Source organism: Struthio camelus, chromosome 6 (assembly GCF_040807025.1).
Source record: "Struthio camelus isolate bStrCam1 chromosome 6, bStrCam1.hap1, whole genome shotgun sequence".
NCBI lineage: Eukaryota > Metazoa > Chordata > Aves > Struthioniformes > Struthionidae > Struthio > Struthio camelus.
In genome coordinates, this window is record NC_090947.1 from 1,978,036 (window position 1) to 1,994,686 (window position 16,651).

The 16,651-nt window shown below is 48.6% G+C and overlaps 1 protein-coding gene across 5 annotated transcripts in view; it reads left to right on the forward strand.

Moving 5' to 3' along the window:
- Positions 1-16,651, forward strand: part of SH3BP4 (SH3 domain binding protein 4) — a 66,331-nt gene that overhangs the window by 20,744 nt on the left and 28,936 nt on the right. The window contains exon 1 of one of the 5 annotated variants that reach the window (XM_068947714.1): positions 15,014-15,133. The exons of the other annotated variants lie outside the window; for them this stretch is intronic. The gene's annotated coding sequence lies outside the window, so the exon portion shown is untranslated. Of the gene's footprint in view, positions 1-15,013; positions 15,134-16,651 lie in introns of those variants that run through there. 5 annotated transcript variants of the gene reach the window in all.

Genomic DNA, 16,651 nt, shown 5'->3' on the forward strand with positions numbered 1-16,651 from the left:
CCTGTTTTGGTTTAGCTTAGACCCCTTCCTGGCAAACCGAGGCTGTGCCTGCGCTTGGAAAGCTAATTCTGTTAAATTCCCATGTGTGGACAAGTTCTAAACTAAAGTAAGGACTTTGCTGCCGAAGAGCATCTAAAATTAACTGCGTGGTCTTTTGTACCAATTTAATGAGTCTGGTTTAGTGTACTCGAAATTGAACCAGTAACACTGTCTTGCATGGATATGCAGGTCATTGGGTTTGCAGATGAGACTGGATCAAAAGGACGGGGCAAAGGATGAAACCGGGACTGAGGGGCAGTTTACAACAAACAGTGGGGAGAAGAGAGCCTCTGTGATGCAAGTTTACGGTACAGTTTCTCAGAGGAGAAAGCATTTTCTGGACAGTAAGCCAGGCTAGGGAGCCCAACCAAATTAGTGGAAGCACTGGTTGCTTGTGGCTTTTTACAGTGAATCCTAATGCACACCCTGGATCAAAAGAGATGTCAGTCTTCACATCTACTTCTTTAAACTTTGGCTGCACCCCCTCACTCTGAGGAATGGCAGTGAATTGGGATTTTGTTCTCCAGATGTCAGTCCCTACTGCTCCAAATGAGCTGCTGCATTTTTGACATGGGTTCTTGGACCAGCATTCAGTCAAATCAGAAGCATCCCATGGAGCAAGTAACCCACAGTCCAACTTTGCACGGCATGTTCCTTCCTCACTTTCATATAAGACGACTGCCAGCTCTGGCAAATGGTTTAGATACTTAAAACGAGGTATCATGGGGAATCTGCCTTGGAAACAGTCACTGAGGCAGAGAGCTTAAAAACACTGTTTTGAGGAAATTCTTTGCAATGTGCTGATTGCATTCATTTCTGCATAACTCAGGCTTATGATAGCTTTCTGGCTCTTGTCAGCATTTTCAGCATAGCTGAAAGTGTCATGTAATCCACCAGCAGGTCAGCATCTGGACTAATCAAGAAGGTGTGTAAGAACATTAAATCAAAGTTAAGCTTTTGCAGGAGCTCATCACTGAAATGAGTTTGTCTGTCTGTGAATCCAAAGAAGTTTTATTCATTAGTGAGAATCCAGCTGCTAGATACTGACTGTTTAATGTCCATGGAGTATGTTCAGGCAATGAGCTGAGGCCACAACCCCCAGCTTTTCCCTGAAAGACTGGGGGAGAACAGAAAACAGTTAAGGTATGGTGGAGCTCATTTGACCCTTTAAGCTCCTGCCTGCAAGTCTGGGAAACGATTCAGGGCTGGGGAGGAAACCGTCCCCACTAGCATGCAGGTGCCAAGGGCTTCAGCAGAAGCTTTTCTCAACATTGGCAGTGCTCACTGGTTCCCCTGTGCATATGGCTTGATGGAGGAGAAACTTGCTTTCCGCAGCCCATGCTGGCTCCCCGCCTTCAGCGGGCCTGTGCTGTGCGGCTTGTCTGGCTGTGAAGATCTGACCTCGGTGGTAAGAATGGGAGTGCCAGGAGGGGAAGGTCACCAGGCACCAACCTGGTGCATAAGATGCTCTGAGCTGTGCTCTCGTCTTGCACAAAATACTTTCTTCATGGGATTTTGCATGACTATCCTCATTGCCTTCTCTCTGGTCCCCCTTGAATCTGGGGCAGGGATAGGATCCTGTACACACTGTAGAAAGGCCTTACTGAGTGGGCTGTTGGTTCAGAGGCTCTTTATCCTTAGCGCAGAGTCCAGAAAAAATACTAACTAGCAGCAAGTTTCAAGGGCCAAGTTTTCGGTGTATGGCAAGGTCTTTGCTACTAGGCAGTGCTCATATATTGGCCTTTGATGTTCTTTGAACGTGTGAGCAAGTGGTCAGTGGCGGGAAGATACGATGCGCATTGGTTGAGTGTGTGGGCGAGGAGAACTGTATGGAGTTGGCTCTTTGTTGTCCTATGAACAAGCTGGAGTGAAACAGGAGAGCTAGCTCATCTCTGAACCTTATTGTCCTCTATATGTGTCACTGCATCAGTTATGGTGCCAGCCTCCCCAGCTGGTAGTGTGAGTGACTCTCCTGTGCCTGCCCTTCTCTGATCACAGGAGCAAGGCTGGTTTCCCAGCATTGCAGCCAGGAACAAGGAAAGCAAACGACTCTTGTGTATTGCACCCACAGGTCCTTACAACTGAGAACAGCTACTTCTTTCCATCAGACAATTAGCGAAGGGTGAACAAGACAGGACTCTGAAGTGCTGATGCTGTGAAAGCTATGCAGCCATCTTCATTTGGGGGAAGCACGACTTTTCAAGGACTTGATCTCTTCAGCTTTGGACAGTGTATGAAGAACAAATCTGCATCCAAACAGTCCTCCTAGGGAGTCACTGGTGGGACTGTGGCTCCAGGATTAGCAGTGGTAGGGAGTCACTTTTACCCCTCAAGAACAGCCTTTTACTGTGGTTTAAGTTTTCAGAGTTTAGTTTACCAGCTTACTGCCCTGGTTAATTTGGTGTCTGAGATGAGGGGAATGACCCAAACTCCTTCCTCCCCAAGTGCAGCGTGCATTAATGAGACTGTTCTTGCAGCATCCATGGAGGTAGGAGGTTGTTCCTGCTTGCCTTTTTTCCCAGGGCTCGTCTGGAAGGCTCTGCCCCTGCCCCACCATCACAAGGGGAGCTCCAAACTGGGAGCCTTCAAGCTGAGTGGGTGCCTCGGGTATAGGGCTGGGAGGTCAGACTCCTTGGCTTGGCCACAGCACCAAGATAATGTGACTTTGTGGCTGCACTTGCCCATCTTAGCATGTCTTAGTTACTGCATGGACACTGGAAGCCACATTTCAGACTGTTCTTAGCCTGCTGTTTGTGGATGTTGCCCTGAGATCTTGTAAAGGAGAGTAAAGCAGCACCTCATGAAGTTCAACAAAGGCAAGTGCAAGGTCCTGCACCTAGGCAGGAATAATCCCATGCACCAGTACAGGCTGGGGGTTGACCTGTTGGAAAGTAGCTCTGCCGAGAAGGACCTGGGAGTGCTGGTGGACAACAAGTTAAACATGAGGCAGCAGTGTGCCCTTGTGGCCAAGAAGGCCAAGGTGATCCTGGGGTGCATTAGGCAGAGTGTTGCCAGCAGGACGAGGGAGGTGATCCTGCCCCTCTCCTCAGCCCTGGGGAGGCCTCACCTGGAGTACTGTGTCCAGTTCTGGGCTCCCCAGTACAAGAGAGACATGGCACTCCTGGAGAGAGTCCAGCGGAGGGCTACCAAGATGATTAGAGGGCTGGAGCATCTCTCCTAGGAAGAAAGATTGCAAGAGCTGGGCCTGTTCAGCCTGGAGAAGAGAAGATTGAGAGGGGATCTCATCAACGTGTACAAGTATCTGAAGGGGGAGTGTCAAGAGGATGAGGCCAGCCTCTTCTCCGTGGTGCCCAGCAACAGGACAAGAGGCAATGGGCAGAAACTGAACCACAGGAAGTTCCATCTGAACCTGAGAAAAAACTTCTTCCTTGTGAGGGTGACAGAGCATTGGAACAGGTTGCCCAGAGAGGTGGTGGAGTCTCCTTCGCTGGAGATATTCAAAACCCGCCTGGATGTGATCCTGGGCAATATGCTCTAGGTGACCCTGCTTGAACAGGGAGGTTGGACGAGATGATCTCCAGAGGTCCCTTCCAACCTAAACGATTCTGTGATTCTGTGATTCTGTGATCTCTTCTACCACAGCTTTGCATCGGGAGTAGCACATGTGACTTTTTCTGGTGACAGCCCCAGGTCAGGCCACAGATCCCTGGTATCAGCTGCCTGGCATGTCTCTAACCAAGGGCTTGTCCCTGCCATACAACAGAGTGGGTACACCCACGCAGGCAGAAGCAGAAGAGCCATGCCCGGCATCCGTGCTCCTCAGCAGCTCGTGCAGATGTCTGTGCCAGGCTGCAGACGTGCCCTTAACTTGACTGCCTGATTAGTCTGTTGTGCTGAAAAAAGAAAAGGAGAGATGTTCTTCCTCTTTCTAGGCAAGGCATAATGCATATGAGCCACAGATGGGATTTCTGTTGACAGATAAGGCTGTTTGTTCTTTAAAAATGTCTCCCTGTGGTTAAGGGCTGGTTTGTGGCTCTAGTAATCTGGGCTTAATTTCTGCTTTGTCACTGGTTCTCTGTGTGAACTTGTGCTGTTGTCTAATCTGGCCCATGCGTTAATTCCCCTATTTTAAAAGGTAGTTGCTCCTTGCTTTCAGCTCTGAACAGGACTCGGAAGCGGCCTCGCTTCGGCCGTTGGCAGAGCTCTTGTACTTGGGAAGGACTTTGAGAGGGGCTGTAGGGGCTAGAAGGAAAGGTTAGCACTGTTACTGATCCCGGCCAAAGCTGCTGTGTGCTGAGAGCATTAAGCAAAATCTCATTTATTTTTTTCAAAATCAAGAAGACACTTTGTCTTACATGATTGTGCTTTTGAGGCGATCACAAGTTAATGAAGTTCACCCAGGGAAAGTTGTCCTGGTTGAACTCCTGGGGCCAGGGTGCTTATGAAGGCAAGGAGATGAACAGCAATGCCTGGTGTGCTCCTGAAGCACCATCTCCTCTCCTCCACCCTAGCAAACATCCTCCAGGCTCAAATTGGCATCAGGAGCCTGGGTGGGAAGATGACTCGTGCAGAAGTTGCTAATTTGTGCCTTGCAGCAGCAATTCCTGGAGCCGCCTCTGCTTCTTGCTACCTTGCTGCTGAGCTAATCTTTGCACGTTTGCCAGCGCCCATCCCAGTCCATGCCCTAGGAGAGCTGGCTCACCACAGAGTCTTTGCACATTGCAGCAAAGCAAGCAACTGCTCTCCTGGGCTCCGTTTCCCTTCGAGGGTTTTAAACTCGTAGTGTGTGGCTTTTACCCTTGGGCGCTCTGCGCTGGATGCGATCCTAGATTTTCATGCTTTTTGTTGGCCCCCATAGGGATTTGACGGGAACAAACTCCCTGCTCTGGCAGGGTGAGGGGGGGAGTCCTATTGCAGCTGCCGCACCTGAATTAAGAATTGTTTTTGTCTTGAAAGAAATCTGATCGGACAGTAGGGAGAAGGTGAACGGAGGTTGAACACTGTCTCCTCTGATATGAGGACTAGCGAGCATCAGGTGAAGCTGGTGAGAGCCTGTTTCTGAAGTAGGTGGTTCTTCCACCATGCGGGCAGCAGAAGTGCGGAACTCCTTGCCAAGGGACATCATAGAGGCAAAAAGTTTACCTGGGCTCAAGACTGGACAAGTCCTCTCCTGGAAGAGAGATCCACTGAGGACTGCAAAATGGGCAAACCACATCAGGCAGAGCACCTCTATTGAAATATTCTGTCTTAGTTGCATTCTTTCAGCATGAGATGTTTGGGCAGACGGAACGGAGAAGTATGTTCTTAAGGTGCGTCAGGAGGCACTCAGCTCTCTATACTGGAGTTCGATCAGCGCTGGCTGCACAGACTGGGTTGTCTGTGTTGTCTGAAGACATCTGTTGAACTTGTGTTGTTGGGCGGGGCAAAGAGGATGACGGTGATCTCACAGCCCATGGTAACTTTGAAAGAAAGGAAACGAGTATAACCTTATTTGCTTCTCTGCTGTATTATCTGTTGCTGCTTGTGACAGGGCTCACATGCACGTAATGGTTTTATTACTGGCTGTGTTGCTGTCAAATAATAGGGTATGTGCTGTTAGCCCCAGAGACTCATCTTTTTTTATGGCACTATAAACTTCAAGAGCGTCCTTGCTGTGTACAGCAGTGTCATTACCTTCTTAGCAGTGTCATTACCTTCTTATGTTTTCAGGTGTTTTAAACCGTTGTCACGCTGGCACAACTTCTAGCAATTTTTTTTGGCTTTGAAACTGCTATGGATGCCTGAGGATGATAACTGCATCTTGAGGAATCTCTTCTGCCCTTGCAGAGCCAGCACATCGAGGCTGCTTTTCACTTGATGCCAAGGCAAGGCACTTTTCCTTACAGTAACAGCAACTCCTCGCTTTTTAGCTCCATCAGTGCCAGGCAATGAGCATGCCAGCCCAGTGCACCCCTCAAGCTGAACGCCAGCTGCTCAAAGCACCCCTGCTTTAGCCATAATGGGCTGGATGGCTTGAAGCCACGAGAGCACCATTCTTCTCGCTTGGATAGGTAGGCGGCCAGCTCTAACAAGGAGCAGTGTTGTGACCCTGGGAGAGGATGCATGGCCCCAGTCTAAGAGGAAAGTAAAAGTCTTGAGAAAGGGAGTGTGTGTGTAATTTCCTCAAGCTAAATCTGTGGCAGGAGAGCCCATCAGAGACCAGTCTGTGATTGCTGTGCTGATGGCTCTGCAGCCATCAGTGGGTCTTTCCCAACCGTTTTGGTGTTGCCCCATCCTCTTGGGACGGAACACACACATTCAAGTCAAAGTACTGGGAGAAAGATGGGTTGGGGACAGAGCCCAGGAGGAGGAGTTGGGAAATGTGGCCAAGATGGATAGGCATCTCATGTGGCTTTATACAAGTGTTTTAAGCCTGGGTTTCTGAGGCATGTGGGAGTTCAGCTCATACTCAGGTAGGAGAGAGCCGAGTTCCTAGGTATCTTTTGGGGATGTGGCCATTAGCTGAACAAATCTGGGTCTGGAGGGCCAGAGTTTCTGCCTGAGAATCTTTATGTCAGGCTTTTTCCTGGATGAGAAGCTCCTTGAAATTGTAATCTCTTCCCTTATGGGGAAAATGGATTTCCACGTAGTAAAGTTGTTCTTGTGCCAGCGTCTGGGTGAGCTTGTGAAAGCCAGAGGTCTTCCAGTGTTTGAGGAGTTGGATTTGCCCGTTGGAGTCTGCGTTGGCCAGCTTCATCTTGTGCACCTCTGTACGCAGTAAGGTGCCTGGAGACTTTCCTTATTCAGTTCATGCCAATAATGCCCCTTAGAAATGTCAGCTTCCACCCATTCTTCTTGAGTGCTGGGTGTCCTTCGCCATCTGTGTGGCTGTAAGTCACAGTTGTGGCTCTGTGGGGCGGCTGACCAGCACTAAGGTGAGGGACCGCTCCATATGTGCAGTTGTACTGGTTTGCACATACGGATTGAATTGCACTAGCTCTTTCTTCACTGGGACTTTTGCAAACCACTTGCCACTGATTTCTGCTCTCCGCAAGCCCCAAACTGAGGTCTCTGATTTGGAAGTGAGAAGAGCTTTCGTAGGATACTCCTTTTCTGAGATGTTTCCACTCATGCTTGTGCGATTAAGATGGTTTGGACATTTGCGAGGTGGCTGCTGAATCGCCTCTGCTGTTGGTGGAGTAAATAGATTAATATACCTACCTGCCTGTAACTCTTGCAGTTGGGTGCCTGGCAGCAGGGGAGTCTTGGGAGGGTGAAGTGAATGGCAATGGAGGGAGAGCTGAAACAGTCATCCCAAGGTAAACTCCCCTCACGTGAGTGTCAGCCTGAGAGCTCTGATCCAGCCAAGCACGCGCTGAATTGAACTTTGTGCTTCATGTTTGCTTTTGGGTTTTGCTGGGTCAGGGCTTAAATCAAGGAACATTTGGTGACGTGATGTGTTTTGCAAGCTCTTTCGATAGGTTTTGATGTGATAGCTCTCTGACCATACCTGACCCAGTCTCAGTGTTGTTACAGGCCCAGTGCCAGGCAGGTTCTTGCTGACTTGAAATGGCAATGAGCAAAGCTGGGACAGTGGTTTCTCCTGACTCGGTGGCTGATCATTTGTGATCTGAATAACTAAAATCAGTTGCAAACTGCTGGGTTGCAGTACTTGCAGTACTGGAATGTGTATTTGCAGTTGCAGGAGCTTCTTCAGGGAAAGCTGTCTTCCCCCTCAGAGACACCTAATCTGTATTTAGTCACTGGAATATCCATCTCCAGCCATGACTTTCAATGTGACTTGTGCTCCAAAGTTGTTACTGTAAAAGGAAACCTTCCCATACCTCCTGTTTTACTTGCAAAGGGTAACATACCCTCTAGGGAGGTTGTATCGGATCTCCTTTCTGTAGGTGCCAGGAGACACCAGTAACACATACTCTGCAATGGTAGCATTTTTTTCACAGCATCTCCTCCCACTTGCCCCCAAGACCTGTGAGTTGAATCACTTGTATGTGCCAGATTCCCAACCTTCCCTTGCCTGGCTGCGTGCTGAAGCTGGCAAAGAGCACCATGGTCATAAAGAGCCCTAAATGGAAGCAGCTTTCAGCTCTCCATTTGCCAGTGCTCGTAGGAGAGGAGAAACATGAGAACGTGCAACGTTATTCCCCTGTTCTTCTGGCTCTCTGCTGCTGGCCAAGTACGGGAACAGGCGCTGGGTTAGGAGCCTCGCCGGAAGAGCCACGGTCAAAAGCATTAATCCCCAGCTATGGCATGGGGCACGTGGTCCTTGGCCCACTGTTAGCTCGTGGAACAGCACCTGGCGCGGCGCGAGCCCGAAGCCAATGATATCTCGGCAGTGCTGCAGTGACAAGGAGAGAGCCTTCAGCTGGTTTATCTTACGCTGCTGCAGCAGAGCTGAGCTAGTTTAAATTTACCCTGCCATCCCATGCCTGTGCCTGCTCTATGGCCTTACCGTGGTTCCTGTCCTTGGCATGTGTGACTAACTGCAATTAGTAAGTTAGCTAGACTTCAGTCCTATTCAACAGTGGGGACCTAAAATTGGATGTGTCCCTCTAAACCACGTAGCCCCCCGCGGTGCTGCAGTTCCCTCTTGCTTTGACTCTTCCTCCTTTTTACCTCTCCCCCATCAAACCTGCTGTGTTTAGCTTGGTCTGGCTTGGCAGTAGGCTGAGCTGGCGAGAGCAGAGCCAAGTTCAAGCTTGCAGGCCTTTTTTTTCCAAAACATTTGGCACAGGCTGAGGGGGGTGGATGTAGCATAAGGCTGTGCTCTATAGCTGGCTTTGCTGTCTGTTTAAATGTCTGAACAGGGGTGCTGGGTGTGAATATCTGGCCTCTGCCACTTGTCGCACAAGATGAGGACAGATTTAAGCACAATTGTCAAGATGAGGATAGATACCTGCTCCCCCACTCGCACGTTTTATGCTTGCAGAGATGCAGCGCTTGTTAAGTTCGCTGCTGTGGTAAGCCACTGTTACTTCTCCAAGGGAAAACATGTTTTAAAAGTCTGAGTTTCTCCAGGCATCCCCACATCCATCACTCCTTGCTCAGTGCAACTTTCATAATGTTTTTGAAAGTTAATTTGCTGCTCTGCGGCTCTTGCTGAGATATATATATATGTGTGTGTGTGTGTGCGTGTCTGTTTTTTTTCTTCTTCTTCTTTTCCTTCTGAGTGTTTCAACTCCTTATCTCTGGACTTCAGCTTTTTGGAGGCAATTCCCAGCCTCCTTGCTGGCGAGAAAGACTTGGCAGGGTTTGTGCCATGTTGCATGTAGACCCTCATAGAGGGTAGGGAGACATTCAAGATAAACTCCCAGGAGAGGAGTGCTGGGGGCGGGGGGGAGATCCCAATATTCCCACAGTGCCTTCTCGTTTGCTAGAAACGAGACTAAAATATCACACGTCTTTTTGTTTTCTCACATCAGCAGCTCCAAAGACTTGTTCCGGGGTGTACACGAGTTCAGGCTAACATGTTCTTTCTGGTACAAAGAGCTTGTGTTTTGTGTTGACTTAAGGGTTAGTTTACTGTTGTTTTTTTTGAAAGGTGAAAGCATTGGCTTTTGCAAACACAAGTGGTAAAGGACTAGGAGGAGACTGCATATAGGGTGGCACCTTCAGGAATCACTAGAGTGTGCGGCATTGCCAGCATCAAACATGTAAAATGCATGGGCCAGGCTCCTACAGAATCAGCAACAGCAGCTAGCTCTTCCTGACCTTGTCTTTGCTGATAAGGCTCCAAGAGCTCTATGGAAGACATCAGGATCACGTGAAGCAAGTTGCTTTGTCTCCAGAGCTCTGCTTTCCCAAAGCCTCTAGCAAAGAAGGAGCAAAACTAGGGTTAAAATCCAGCCCCTGTAGTCCCTGTGTCCCTGTGTCTTGGCTGCTAGACCGTGCTGTTTTAAAGCAAATGAAATTTTGAAGTGTTAGCGATTTTCTTGGAAACTGTCCTGTCTTTAAACCTTTATGGTGTCGTTGGTGCAAAATTGGGATTTATTTCTCAACAGCTGTGGCAGCTCTTCACACCTGATGTTGGTATAGAAATTGAGTGCCCCCCCCATAAAACACCTGCCTTCAGGAGCTCTGCCCGGGAGCTCAGGTACCCTGGCCCCTTGTGGCCCAAGGCTGCAGTCCAACCAACACTTTGGTAGAGGAATGCAACCATCTCCAAGGGCTGCTGTTTTTCTGGCCCTCAGCTGTACCACCAAAAAAAGTTCCTTTTTAACCTGGACTGGTCCCCAGAGCCAATCTTTCCATACAGCCAGGCAGTCACCCTTTGATGGCTTGAAGTACTGGGGGCAGTGCCAAGGAATGGTCAGTGGGGGAGGAAAAAGCGTTTTGCATTATCCCTCCTAACCAAAACCTTATTCTCCCTCTTTTGCACAAAGCTACAATCAGATGTTTGGAGACCCTCAGAGTAATTCCGTGGCCAAATAAGCATTTCCCTTTGCTGGAGGAACTCTCCATGGTGTCCTGCAGTGGAATGGCTGATTGACAAGGCTGATGCCAGGCTTGAAGTCCCTTGTTGGGGATAAGCATGGGGTTGCATGTGCCAAACAGGTCTTTCCCAGAACGTGCACTTTGGCAAGGCCTTATGCTGTGCCACCTTCGTGATTCCTTGCAGCAGCTGATGGACACACAAGCTTTACGCTGCCAGTCGTGGAAGTTGAGAGTCAGCCACAATCCCATCCATCTGGGGTTGACCTCAGAGATAAGCTGCTAGAGCTTTTTTTTTTGTGTTCTGCCTTGCTGGGGTGGGTGGGAGGAGGCCACTGGTGGTTTGAAAAACTGTTGTTTTGTCAGAGGCTGCAGTGGGGCATCCAGTGATCTGGTCTGGGTCCACGCTGACTTACCCTGTGTAGAGGATGTTGTGTTATTCATCTCCTGCTATATGCTAGAAGATCTGTTAATGTGGGCATGGAAAAAGTAGGCAGATCTCTAGATGGTTGGATCATTTTCTGCTGGGTGTAAGCATGCTGAGTGCTTGGGTATAAGACCAATGACAGCTGTCGAAGGTTGTGTTGTAGAACAAAGTCATGAGGAAGATATTGAAGGTGAAGACCTGGAATATGCAGGCTGAAGCTGAGTCCCTAAATTAGATAGTAACATAGTCTAGTCTGTTTGCTAAAATTGGTCTTTTGGAGGCTGTTGCAACACAGAATTTGTTTTCTGTGGGTGCTCCCTGAGTGTATCCTTTCCTGTGCAGAGGCACATCACCAAAGCAAACCTCAATCACATTTGTTAGTGCTAGCACAAGTGCAGTAAGCCATTACGAAGGAGTCTTGTTTAAGCAGTGCGTAATCATGTATTTAATGTTTTTTCTCTGCTTTAAAGAGTCAGGTGGGCTCAGCAGAAAGGGAGATCTAGCTCTGCCGAGCAGCCTGGCCTCAGACAGCTCCTGAGCCTAATGCTGACCTACTTTCCCAGACATGTCTGCTGGTGCTTTCTGAGCAGATGGTGGTCAGCTCTTTCAAGAATGGGGTGTCCCTTGTGTATGCGACACCCTGAATTTCTGGAAGGAGACTCTTGTGACAGCTGGTACGGCCTTGAGTTACTAATGGTTTTGTAGCTGAAATAAAAGCAGGTTTTCAGTAAATTTGTTGTGTAGAATGAATGTGGTCTATGGGTAACACTGCTGCTTTGCAAAATGAATTTCTAACTGTGAACAGTTAAATACACTTAAGCTGAGTGTGAGTGTGTGTTTAAAAAAAAAAAAAAGGAAAACACTTCTTCATTTGTATCAGAGCTGGGGGAATTTGACTTTGGAAAAGGAAGGGATGAATTAAAAGTGATTACGAGCAAGTGCCTGGAGTTGATCTTGGCTTTAGTGTAGAAAGTCAAAAGAGGATGACGAGTGATTTGGTTAGAAGTTCTTTCTTCCTTTTCCATCTTTCAGTTTCTAGCAGGATCCAGCCCTGATTTGACTGATAGCTCAAGGTTGTTAAGCGAGGAGTGTACCCAGCTTTTGAAGGCTTCTGCCTGGCTGTAGTTAAAGGGTACGTGCCGTCAAAGATGGAAGATTTCTGTTGAACTTGCTTGCAAACATCCAGGTGTGATTAGGAGGTAACATTTGTGTTATGTCATGTTATGAGCGGGGCTCGTGAAGCAGCAACACGCTTTTTCCACTTTGCATAGTCTACTTGTCCTGTAGGGCTAAGAGCATGTGGGGCTTTATTGAATGAGTTCTGACAAATCTGGTAGCAGTAAAAAGACATCTGCATCCTCTTCTTCCCCTGCCAGAGATGCCTGTCTCACAGCTGAGTTACAGGGACAAGCCCTGCTCTGACACTAACACCCCTTCCTGTTTGCAGCCTGGCCCTTGCTTGAATCTCGATCCAAAGGTGGGGGGGGGGGGGGGGGGGGGGCTGCTCCAGGCTGGGGAGGGGGTAGCAACGTCCTCAGTCATGGCAGTTTTGAGGGGCTAGATGACTCGAAGCCTTCACGGTAGCGCCTTAATTCTGACTGCTGTATTTCCACAGCTCTTGTCTGCTCCGCCTCAAAAAGCTTTGGGACTTGAGAGAAGTCAGAGTCCCGGAGGAGGGGAGATGCTGCAGCAGAGGTTCTGGCATAACCTTGCTTGGGCAGGCACCCAGTCTGCGTTCTTTCAAGAGCTCGGGGTTTGATGTGCTTTTTGTGCATTACCCATGGAGACCGAGTGTGCAAACATGGTATTTAAAACAGGGTTAACTCACCTTGTGTCATTCTGGCTCCTTTCCCTGATGTTGCATGTGGGCACAAGCATGTGCCTTGATGGGACAGAGGGCCTTGTGAATAAGAACGTGGGCTTGGTTGGTCTCGACCTCAAGAGATGGTGAGTGGTGTGGGGGGGTGGGGAAGGGAAGTGAGTCAGTCCCTCTCCCTCCACACCTTCATTCCCAATTGGTGAATATGCACACACTGGCTTTTTTCCCTCACCCTTTGCCCTGCCCATTTGGCCGTGTTGTGGAAGGATCTGTCAGTGTCTCCAGCCTGTATGGTACTTGGTACCAGGCAGCCCTATTGGCCCTCCCCGATCTTATCAGAACAAATTCTCTGCAGTCTGGCATTTTTCAACGATTTAGGCTTTTGGATGAGCATGGATTCTCTGCTGCCATGTGATCCTTTCCCTTTGAACCCTGTGAAGCAGGGCCAGGAGGGGAAGAGCAGGTCCCAAATACCTTTGATTTGCAGTCAATGCTTTAAGGAGAGGAGGCCAGACCGTGCCGGGCACCTATCTCGGCAGTGTGTTTTCCTCGCTCTCAGTCAAGCCAAATTCTCTTCTCCTTGGAAATGCTGGCAGGTGGGATCTATCACCTGGGATGGATAAAGCATTCCCAGCAGGCTGGGTTATCAGCAAAGCATGTGAGAACAGCCGTCCCTGCTGGGGTGGTTGGTGCTGTGCATGCTGTGGAATTTGTGGCCCTGGAGACCAAGGCCTTTGGAAAGGAGGAGGCAGGAAAGAGGGCAGGGTGGTGAATGAGGTTATTTTCATGCAGCTGATTTGGGAAATCCAAGAGGGCCCTCTCACAGCCCGTTTGGTCTCCTGTGACATGGCAAAGAGTTGATTAGGACAGAAGTTGGCTTTCAGCTTCCTTGATTTGCAGCATGTGATGGAATTGAGCACATAGATGTCATGCTCTGTAACAAGTCTTGGGTGAGATCTTGTTACAGGACTCGGAGGTGTACTGCTCTGCCCAGTGAGACTTGGGTTTTCCCTTTGTGTAGCTGGGAACACTTGCAGTGGTTGCCAGCTCTGATGGGTCAGTTCTTTGAGACTGTCCATCTTGTCCTGTGCTTGGGGATGCTCCCATGAAGCACCTGCTGCAGCACTTCACTGACTTGGGCCGAAGCTCCTGAAGTATTGGCATCCTCAGCTGAGGGAGGCTAGTTCAGATAGTAGCTAGAAAACAGTTATTTAATTGAAAAATGGTATTTGAACCTCCTTGGGGGGGAGCAAATCCTGGTCGTTGCCCTCAGGCTGTGAATTCGTCTGTGCAGTGCGTGACTGAAGAATAAAAGTAAATGCACAGCACTGTGACTCACTTAAGGTTGGACCTGCTCAACCGGAGAACCATTTTTGCTGGTGCTCGCACACGGAGGTGGGGAGGCTGCCTCTTTGCCTGGCCCCGTGTTGAATCCCTCTGTTTGTCCTCTGCTTTTTCTTTTCAGCCTGGAAGGCAGAGGGGTTATAAGTGAAACTCTTCCCAAGCAAAGCACTGGGGATACACAGAATTAAAACAGTAGCTCCATCAGGCAAAGGTACAATGCAGTATTGGTAGAGACATAGCTGGGAAGTAAGCCGTTAGGCAGGAATGGCTTCTCCAGGCTTGATGAGCCACCTTAGCCACAGGCTCTTATTTGAAATTGCCACCATCATGCACCGGCAACAAGGCAGCAGCACACAAGCAGCCGGGAGTGGCCTGGAGCTCATAGCATCCTGCCGTGGGACTGGGGCATGCGCTTCCACCTCCAGTGTAAAAGGTTTAGACTGAGCAAGGCAGCCAGCAAGTGATGGCCTTGCAAGCTCAGTTGAGCTGCTCAAGAAGTCGCAGCAAACCTTGCATCAAATTATAGATTTGTAATTGCAGATCCTGTGCTCTTGTTGATGCCATCTGGAACTAGATCACCGCTGCGTCTTTGCACAGCCGCTGAAATCAAAGAGGACGTGGGCTGATCCTTTTCGAAGTAATGGGAGTTGAATAAGGAGATTATGCCTTGCATGGGGCTTGAAGGGTGGCTTACTGGATGTGTCAGAGAGGAAGTAGGACAGGATTGGGACGAGGTCATCTGTCCATGATGCACAAGAGCGTGCAAAGAATGAAGTTGCTCACTCTAAGTAGGAAATCACTTTGGATGGCAGGAGTAAATAAGAGCCTAAGCCCTTTGCTGACAGCTAGCTGCACATGATGCTGTCCATAATGTGCATGGAGTGGGTGTAGAGGTGAGCAGTGTGTTGGGCTCTTCCCTTTATTTTTTCTTCGTCTAAACTCAACAAGGGATGCACCGGGAGGAGCAGTACCAGTACCAGACTGTGCACACATGGAGATTTCATTCACCACAGTTTAACTTCAGGTTTGGTTCTTGTTTTCTTGTGGATTTGGGATTGTACTCCAGCAGCTGAAGAGGTCTTACAAAGTGAATGCCAATGTCTGCATTTCAGGTGAGAAGGAGAATTGCATATCCATTTTCTTGGCAGTGCAGCGTTTGACCATTGCCCTTTATTAGGTTGCAAGTTTCAATTGGTCACAACTTTTCTGGGGAACTGCACTTGAATTAATGTTTGCAGGATTTTCTTTGATAATAAGTATTTGAAGAGTTGTCTGTGAATGTCACTACAAAAATGCAGAGAGTTATGAACATCATGATTGTTGCAATCAGTCTCCACGCTTTGCTAGCATCCCTTCCCTTTCATGCTCTGAGTTGCCTTGGTTAAGGCTGCATTTGCTGCAGCCCCTACGCAAGGGGAGGGATGCATTTCCACATGGAAACGTTCACAAAATATCTTGCTTGGGTTTTTTATTGCTATTAAGCCATTTCTGTGTGCCTTTCCGTGACTTTCATGGTGACAGTGATGCAACAGCTGGAGTACCTCTTGCACTCAGCTTTCTCTTCCTCAACAAAAAATCTTGGCTCCTATCATTATGGTTGCTGTGCTGGCCAACCTGTAGTCTTCTATATGGGTTTTCTGGTGCTGTTGGCCTTGCTTGTTTAATTGCTAAACATAGAGTGACCCTGTGACCCGCTTTTGTCTCCGTAACAAAAGTTATATTGCTACTTCATTCCTGCAGTACATGCCCAGAGAAAGCGGGAGAGCGAGTGGGGATTTGAACTGTTTAGGGGCCTGTCCTGGGTATGGCTTGTGAGGAGGCTCTAGCCACAGGGCTTGGTGGTTTTGTGACAGCAAGAGATACTCTGCAGCAGTTCTGCTCTCCGTCTTGCCAGCTGTTGGGCAATCTGGGCTCTCCCCTTTTCAGTCTTCGTGGCAACATGCACATACACAAAGCAGCCTGCAAGGAGATGCACTGCTTTGTGATTTTTCTGCTTCTTCAAGGGAGACCATTTGATGAGGAAGTGCTCTGCTTGGAACAAGAGCGCAAGGAAAATAGTACTGGGGTGATTGCTATGAGCCATCCCTGCCATTCCTCCTAGGTGTCATCAGAACCTCAGACCTTCCCCGTGCGAAGGCTGCTCTGAGCTGTCCGAACTAGGGGGTAGTGCAATTTCAAATTTGATGTTTATGCTAAACTCTGGCCCAAACAGAAAGTTAAGGCTGCTTTTTCTCCCATTACATATCCCTGATGCTTTTTGCTTTTAGATATTCCCATAATTTTATTGTATTTCTTTATTCATGGACGTGGAACTTACACTGCCTATGAGTAGCTTGCCTGAAATTGCATTTCTGTGCTGATCTGGTTTAGTGTGGCTGAAATGCCTATGCTATGTCTTTGATTTATAATTTAGTGGTGCCTAAATTCCCTAGATAAGATATGGACCCTGCTTATCAGCCTAACATCAGAATAAGGAGATTTATAGAGGTGCATACCCAGGGAGGCGAGGTTGATGTTAGAAATGACCATTGTACGTGGACAGATTGATGTATGCTTTAATCCCGTCCAGCATTAGTAGAGTCCTGGCATGCTTGATCGGGCTCTGACTGTAGGTGGGACCGCTCCGGAGG